At 33.2% G+C, this 9,315-nt stretch overlaps 1 long non-coding RNA gene across 1 annotated transcript; it reads right to left on the minus strand.

The window, feature by feature from the left end:
* Window positions 1–3,440: 3,440 nt before the first annotated feature.
* On the minus strand, window positions 3,441–4,225 carry LOC118344552. Its single transcript, XR_004798366.1, has 3 exons — window positions 3,987–4,225; window positions 3,834–3,897; window positions 3,441–3,715 (listed from the first exon to the last, which is right to left on the minus strand). It is a non-coding gene; the product is annotated as an uncharacterized LOC118344552 (long non-coding RNA).
* Between the last annotated feature and the right edge of the window lie 5,090 nt (window positions 4,226–9,315).

Here is a 9,315-nt window from a genome sequence, read left to right on the forward strand (position 1 = left end):
TCAAAGGGCCCTTACTTTGGTGAGGTTCCACGTCATCGGAAAAAATCAATTTTTGTTATTGTTGTTGCTCTCCTTGTTTACGTTAATCATATTTTGTCATAATTAACTTCCTATTTTGTTAATAAATATCTTCAGTGTCTTTGGGTTAATCTCATAGTGAATTGCAATTTGTTAGAGTCCAAGTTACTTGTAATGTTGGTCCTTTAAACGGTGTGTAACGTCCCAATGGAAGACCTAAACCGTATTGTCTATACTAAAAAAAAACTAGTTAATGATACAATTGAAGACCCATTGAAACATTATAAAAAATAAGAACTTCTCTTTTCCAAACAATGTGATATCCCATATACCACCTACCCTTACACATCATATGAGGTATCACAAACTCCTTCCTTAAACTCTCGACGTCCTTGTCGAGCTAGTCTATCGTAGCTGACTCGACTTAAGTCCCATATTTCTAATTGAGATAAGCTCTAATAACATTTATAACACCCTAATGGAAGGCTCAAACCATATACCCTATACTCCAAAAATATTAATTAATGATACAATTTGAGACTCATTGGAACATAATAAAGAGCAATAAATTATCCTTCCCAAGCAATGTAGGATCTCATACACCACTTACCCTTACACATCATATGAGATATAACAATGTGGGAAATGGCCATACATTTGAAATGAAGCAGTTGATTAAGAGAGCTAGGGAAGCAAAATATGTTTGTAGACAGAAAAATTGTTCTATATCTCTAAATAGTATCTTCACTCAGGATAAAGCTGGTTAATCAAGAAGTATTCTGCCTAAAAAGAAAAACAAAAGTGAAGAAAAATGAAAAGCAAAACTCAGGAAGCATTCTAGATCCTTGCCCTGAATCAATTGGGCTGAAACTTTTGTACGAAGAGGATGAACATAACCTTCTGTTATTTATGCAAGTGAAAGTATGATGGTTGTGCTCCCTCTTATCTTTTCACTTAATGGCAATTCTGTTAGAAAATAAAATATAATAGAAAATGAGATGGAGAAGAGAAGAGAGAGGCTAAACACTTTGATGTCTACTTTTTACTTACGAGAAAACCTTCTCACCAGTCAATTTGTTAATACCCAAAAAATAGCCCTCCAATAAACTATTGCCATGTAGCTCCTCCATTTTACCTCTTATGCGCCTGACTATAGTGGAGAAAAAATTTATCTTCACACCCATGGTCATCCCTTTGCCCTCTCCCTCTTCCACCAAAGTAATACCCAAAAAATAGCCCTCCAATAAACTATTGCCATGTAGCTCCTCCATTTTACCTCTTATGCGCCTGACTATAGTGGAGAAAAAATTTATCTTCACACCCATGGTCATCCCTTTGCCCTCTCCCTCTTCCACCAAAGCCTCCATCCCAAACCAGAATCAACCCAAACCAGTGATGATTTCTTCCACCAAAGCCACGATGGACCTCGTTTCTCATGGTGCAAAGTAGCTCGACCTTGAGTCGTGACGGAGCTCGAACGTTTCTCACTGTGCAAAGGAGATCGACCTCGAGAGTGTTTCTTCATCATGGTGCAAAGGACCTCTGTTTCTTGGCTTATTTCTTTTCTTTCTTTGCCTCAACATTTGCTTTCGATTTCTGATATCTATACAAAACTTTTTTTTTTTTTTTTATGGACATGTCTTTCTTTGCTCTGTATAGATTGTTTATCATGAATCTATGTTCCTGTATCCATAACTTTGATTTCTCATGAATCTTGCTCTGCATTTTTTCTTTGCTCTGTATAGATTGTTTCTCATGAATTTAGCTTCCAATATTTATGGTTTGTTAACTTCCAAACCTACATTGATAAGTGCGTGTATAAATATAGATAATATTATACATTGTTTCTCATGAATCTATGATCCTATAATAACCATCTACTACGTTATTGATCTTGATGCTTTGGCTAGTGTTTTTTTTTTTTTTTTTTGTGAAACTTGTTTAAGAGCCCTTTAGCTGTTTGACGAAAGGGTTACCTCAAAAAATCTAAAATGCACTTGGCTTCTTTCATCAATGTAGTAAGTTTATTTTAGTGGAGAAGAAAGATTTACTATTTGAGTCCATGGGTGAGATACAATGCTTAAAGGTAGGCTTGAGAAATTAGGTTGTAACTTGGAATAGGGTATGTGTTTTTAGGCTAAAATTGGGCTTCTGTATATTAGGAGTTCTGGAGAACTTTTACAAGGAAATATTGTCAATATCGACATGATTATTAAAATTTGTGAAACTAGTTAATCATACTACGTAAATTAATCAAAGAAACTCCAAGAGATAAGGTTTAGTGAAAAAAAAAAAGAAGCTTTTTCATGAGATTGTCCATCGGCTAAAAGTTTCCTTTAACATTACTGAGCAAAACAAGGCAAAATCGAGATCATTATGTAATCTTTGCAATATCAAAAAGTCTAAGTGCATGCATATATGGCTTTGGCATCTATTTTTGGATAAGAAAAATAGAGCTTGTATAAAAAGTTCAGTGATTCTATTCTATTTAAGATAAATATTTTTTCGATACCCAAATGAGGAACTGAAACAATTTTTAACTTATATCTAGATATACATAACTAGATTTTGGAAGAATATTACAATTTGAACAACTTTAAAAAGATTATTGTCTTCCATGATTGTGTAGGGAATAGAAATAATAATAAAAATAAAAAAAGGGTTCCATGTCTTTGTTTTCTTTATTGTGAACTATGTTTATCTATTTACCAACAACAATGTTTATCTATTTTCCAGCAAATGTCAAGTTCAAGTACCATTCTCGGTTCAAGTACATGGACTTCAAGAGGGAAATACAAAGCAAGTTTGGACACACCATTTGCTATTGTGGCATTCCATCAAAACTCCGAATCTTTGAAAAGAGTAATAGTTTTGGTAGAAGATTTTACAACTGCGCAAATTATAAGATCAATAAACAATGTGAATTTTTGAATGGATTGATCTTGAAAGTGAACAAAACCCATGTTGCAAGATGACGTTTGAGTTAGCTCAGTGAAGGAATGAGAGATTATTTAATGAACATGTAACAATCGAACAAGCCAAATATAAAGCAATGGAGAAGAAGTATAAGGGAACCTTGAAAGTGTTGTTGACATTGTGATAATTTTTTATTGTGATTTCGACTGTAATTTTTATATATCTCAAAAACATTAGTGTATGTCGAGTAGTGCTTCGACTCATATAAGTTGTTTTAGTTTTGGAAAACTGATTTTAATAAACGTGTGATGTAATTAGTCGTGTTTAGTGAATTTAATAAACATGTAATGTAATGAGTTGGTTTTAGTCAATGTTTTGGAATGTTATGGACATGTCTTGGAAGATCATGTTTTCAATTGTTATGAACGAGTTTTGGTCAATGTTTTAAAATATTATGGACAGGTTTTGCAATAACTACATAAAGCTAAAACCAAACTATAAGATGCCCATAATTCAAAACTAATAGTTGAATTTCAAAACTCATGTTCAGAATTACATAAGTGCAATCGAACTCATGTTCAGAATTACATAAGTGCAATCTTCCATTAAATATTTATAATTACATAAGTTCAAAACACTTGATGCCGAATACATAAACTTAAAAAAGAAAGCTTCACAAGTGTCAATCCACTCCACAAACGCTTCACAAACTTCAATCCACAAAAGCTCATGAACTTCAAAACACAAATGCTTCACAAGCTTCAAAAACTTCATAAACCTCCTGTCACATTAATAAGAAAATCAATAATCATATACAACTTGAATTTAAAAAAGAATCACATTACATTTAAGGACTTATATCCATAATATTACTAAAAACAAAAGTCTTAATCACATACATAAGCAAATTTCGATTAAGAATCTAAGTTAGTGTTATCGACTTCAGCTGTATATCCAATATCCCTACATAAACAACAACAAATACCAAAAATAAAAAGTTTAGATCTTTGATTAAAAACCAATAAATCATGAATATTCAAAAGTTACAATACCTCATTGAAGGATAGTTGTTTCTAGCATGTCCCTCATTTTTACAAATGCTACAACGCCTTTTCTTTGTTGGTTGCATCTCTTTTGGATTCTTTGCTTTCAAAGATTTTGGGCACCCTTTCATTGGGACCTGTGGAGGATCCTATACTATTTGTGAAAAATTTGAGACAATCTAACTTCTTTTGTTATGGGAATCATTGGTTGACTCCCCTCCACTTGGGCAATTTGTATATTGAATATTACCGTGATTTTCATAAAAAATAGCTCTTTATGTACCTTATCTAAGGCAAGAAAGAGGCGGTTGAGTTTTTCTGTTGACTTGGTCCCAAGTTCTGCAATGATGTAAAATTGCATCACCAATTTGATTTTTTCTCATTGCTAGATCATCCTATGGCATTACATGCCCTTCGGGAATGGGTATGTCAATAATAGGTTGACTCTTAGGATTGATAGTCCATCTTTCTAGACTATAATTTTACGAAAAACTAACTAATTTTCATTTCTTGCCAAGTACATATAAAATATACCTACAGAGAATTCCCATAAGCTCAAACATATGGCATGGACATGTTGCTTATCTTCTCCACTCTCCAAGGTTACATGATAGAGAGGAGTTTCTTTACCATGAGGTGCCACTCTATAAGTTTTGCTTTGGTCCTGTTTGGAAATTTTGGTTGATTTATAGTGTTGACTACTGAAAAGCTCATCTTAGAAGATCATGAAAGACTGACAACATCTTCTTCAATTTTGTGACATGTTTTCAATATGGTCTGTGTAGATTTTGTTCGCACGTCCTTTTCTTTCTCTTTAAAATAATGTGCATCTAATGCTTTCTTATATTGATACACAAAGTCACTAAGCATAGTGCTAGAACGAATATAATCCTTGAAAAACTTATTCATACTTTCACTTTTTTGAGTTGTTGACATACCGGCACAAAATGTTGAATGCAAGTAAGTCAAAACCCACTTCTCTCATCGGTTATAAAGATTTTGCAGCCAATTATTATCTCATAGCTCATATTTCACTAATACAAAACTTTCTTCTTGCTCAAACTCATCAGTTGTAATTGTCTCATGAATAAAATGACGAAACTCTTTTTGAAAGTTTGGAAATCTATTATATACATAAGCCATATGTTCGAAATGTTATTGTAAAATGTGCCACAAGCACAATCTCTGAGTTGTATTTGGGAGTACCTTTACGATGGCTTTCGCCATAACCTTGTCATCATTGGTAATTATTGTTGAAGGGACACGTGCATGTATTGCCTCTTGTCATGCTCTCAATAACCATATTTATGATTCGATTGTTTCATTAACTAACAAGGCACAACCAAATATTATAGTTTAGTGATGATGATTAACTCCAGAAAATGGCACAAAAGGCATATTATAAATATTTGTCAGATATGTGGCGTTAGATATATGGCATCAAATATGAAAACATCCCCAAAATTTTGGTATGACGCCCTTGATCTTACGTTTGCCCAAAAACAACTTCCTATAATCCCATTCTTATCAACTTGCATGGAGTACAGCTCCTTGCATTGTCGATCAAGAAAATAGGCATATAACATTTGTGCATTTCCCTCTTCAAATAATTCTCATTTTGTTCATCAAGTAATTTTTCACATTCTTGCCAATACAACTAACGGTAAAGTCACCCTCTACTTCTTTACTCAACACTGACATTATCTTCCTTGTCGCTATACCAGACTCATTCAAAATCATAATAATTTTTTTTTTTTTTTACACGTGTGACACCCTTATGCCCACGAAGCAAAGTAGTACTTCTCGGTGTAAGTAGCATGTGGTTATCTTCAATTACAAACTTACATACTATCCACTTTTCACCATTTTCTTTAATCCTCATTATTGCTTTACATCCATCTTTGTCTCAGTAGATTTCAGAATTGTTTGTTCTTTTCGTTTGCTCATTTCTCTTTGAAATCCTTCCCTTGAGCAAACATAGTTTACTTCAATAAGTTCTTTCTCCTCTTTTAACAATCGCGTATGATTGGTCCAAATAATAAAATAATAAAATCTTTTCTTCTTGCATATGCCTTGTAAAATGCTTCAGCATCTTCTACGTTAGCAAATACCATACCGATAAATAGCTCCAAAGGACTACTACTCAAAAAAGAAATCAAATTCACTTCATCATCCACACTGACTCCATCTTCCAAATTCACTCCATCATCCACACAAATTCCATCTTCCACATTCGCATCATCATCCACACGAAATCTATCTTACACATTCACAACATCTTCTACGTTCACAACCTACATCTTCACTTTCTACACATGTGTGACTCATCATGTTCTTAACTTCATCGCTACTGGAACTCCAAATTTGGTCATTTGTTACAAAATAAGAAGCACAAAATAAGGGTAAACACAGGGAAAAAAAAAATATAAAGCTAGGCACAATATGAAATACATGTAGTCACTTATTTCCCATTCTAACAAGCAAATTCTTATTTTAAAAAAAAAAACTGTAATTCACATTAAAAAATTACATGGTTATAACAAAGTTCAAGATCCACTTAGTGCATGTGCTTCAGTGGATGTGATGATCGACACACCTAAGCTAGATTTCTTTGAGTTTTTTTTTACAAACACTTGTTGCCCAATACCTATAATACGTTATCAATACTTCCAAGATGAGTTTAATATACCGACATATTACCCATATTACAAGCAGTACTATAACAATTACAAAGTGCAAAAATCAAACCATTAAGTGTGTGATGGCTATTGTGGTGGGCGACGGCTTGGTGGAGAACATTTCCTTGCAAAAGCTTGGTGGGCGATGGCTACTGTGGTGGGCGACGCCGAGTGCCTAGAAAAGACGGAGAGACATACTGTGGTGGGCGATGGCTTGGTGGGCGACGACAAATCTGCTTTGGCATGGACGAATAAAGAGTTTTTTTTTAATCTCAGATAGGTTTAATCTGGTGAGGCCTTCTGTAGTTTATGTCTATGAAATTTCCTACGTGTCTAATTCTGATTGGGGGACAGTTAAACTCATAAGTGTAGATGGGCTGTTCCAAAGAGAAACTGTTTACTTATTCTTAATTGTCATTGAATACATAACATATGTTCCTATTTATAGATGAATAAGGTCAGAGAAACAAGGAAAAAATAATAAATCATAATACTAATTGATTTACAAAATAAACTAAATATGATAGAGAATAAGTCATATTATCATATATATGTATCACAAGTATGGTAAAATCTGAAAAATGAGATTGATCGGCAGAAAGAAGACTTTGCTCGGTATATTAAACTTTCGGTAATAGCCTAATCCAGGAATCAACTTATGATGTCATAAACATACCCAGTCTTAACAATATCTGCATTTTTCTTCAAAGTGAAAGAGTCAGAAGTAATGTTCTATCCTCTGTTATGGGTGGAATCATCACTTTGAAGCTGACTTCTGGAAATCAGTTGGTGATAGACTTGAGGCTTCTCTTTAAACTAGAGCTTTACAACCAATTCTTCATTGTTGTATTTGAAATAGTAAGAAAACTTCCTCAAGGATGCGAGGGACCTTAAGCAAAGACAGAAGGTTTCTTTTCTGGGTGCCATAGGAATTGATAGGAAGTTAGGTGTGAAGAAGCTTGAAAAAGAGAATATGCACCACAAGAACAAGCAACCAATGGAGAGAATAAAGCAGGTTGCAACTCTTTTTTTATTAAAAAATGGTTCTGGAAATTCAGTTTCATGAAGAAACAGATGACTTTTAGGGCTTGTAAAGTTAAGGAAGTCTGTGTCTTCTTGTTATCTTGTAGGCATCTGTGTCTTCCATGCTAGTGCTCAAAGAATGCATACCTTAAGAAGTGTAATAATATCAAGGCATGCATACATCCACACTTGTATTTGTCATTACACCAGATTGCAATCAATTTCATTTAATAACGTTTCCATGTTCACAGGATTTATGGGTTGTGGAATGGAGCTGCTGAAATTCCAGAGTTTCCATTAACCAAGATGCATTTTATTTTATTTTTCTTAAATAAAGCTCATTTGTTTCTCATTCCTTCTAAAATGGGTATGTTCTGTTACTGTGATAGATCCTATTCCAACGGATCAAAAAAGCAAAGGGAAAAGAAGAGAAAAGCATGCTGATATCAGAGATCTTACTGTAACTTTGATATTGATATTGGCATTCATGCAATGAATGAACCATGCCTTTATATCGGAATCTTATCAGATTCGGATCCCAAAATTGGTTTAGTCACAATGCCTTCATAGTTTGCACACATAAATATCTACAAACCAAGAAATTGACCCATCAGCTTCAAACTTCCCACTAAATTCTGGGCCCTATCATCCTGTACAGCCAAAATGACAGCGACGAAGACAGACACACACAAGTCTCAATTGACTTTCCTTTTGTTCAGCCGCCTGAGTTTATTCTCTCTCTCTCTCTCTATATATATATATATATATATATATATATTTAGTGTATTGATATATTTTTTTTTATTTTTTAAAAATATTAAAAATATAAAAAAAAGGAAAAAAAAAAAAAGATAAATTTTCACTAAGTGGCACGTCAAACAATCATTAATAAGCGACAGTCTAACACTACTATTTTGTTTATTTAATACCGCAAAGTACTTAGCGTGGGAAAGAAATCGAAAAAGAGGTATTTTTGGTTGAGGTCTTTTTGCTTTAATCCATATGGTTCACTCCCACAGCATTAGATTAATGTTTGTAAAGAAATTTTAATTTTTTTGACGCCCGCATGTCCATTTGCAAGTCCGAGCCAAGTGATTTTAGTTATGGATTGAGTAAGATTTATTATTAAATAATTAATTTTTTTAATATAAATTTCATATTTATTTAATTTTTTTTTAAAAAAAATGCAGCGTGCACCACAAATATTTTATTTTATTTTTTATTTTTAAGAGAAATGCGCTAAGTAAGATGATGCTGATTAATTGGCGGTGGCCCGGTTGAACGACAGTCCCACTCCCACGCTAGTGGCAGCCACGTGTGCCAATACAACATGGCGAGCATTAACAACACAACAAAAAACTAAAAATTATAAATACCAAGTTTAATTAATTATTTCAAAAAATCCTATTTTCTTCTTAAGGGCAAAAAATATCTTGATATACGTAGCAATTCTCAATTTAATTCAATCGATAATCATATTTCATCCATCAATCTCTTAAATTGGAATATAAACAGCTTTTATCCCTTTTAAATTTAGAATTGAATTGATATGATTTATAAATAATAATAAAATTTATAAATAATGATAAGATAATCTCAACTCTATAATTATAAAAGTAGAATCGGGCAGAAAGAAT

This window comes from Juglans regia, chromosome 2 (genome assembly GCF_001411555.2).
Source record: "Juglans regia cultivar Chandler chromosome 2, Walnut 2.0, whole genome shotgun sequence".
Lineage (NCBI taxonomy): Eukaryota > Viridiplantae > Streptophyta > Magnoliopsida > Fagales > Juglandaceae > Juglans > Juglans regia.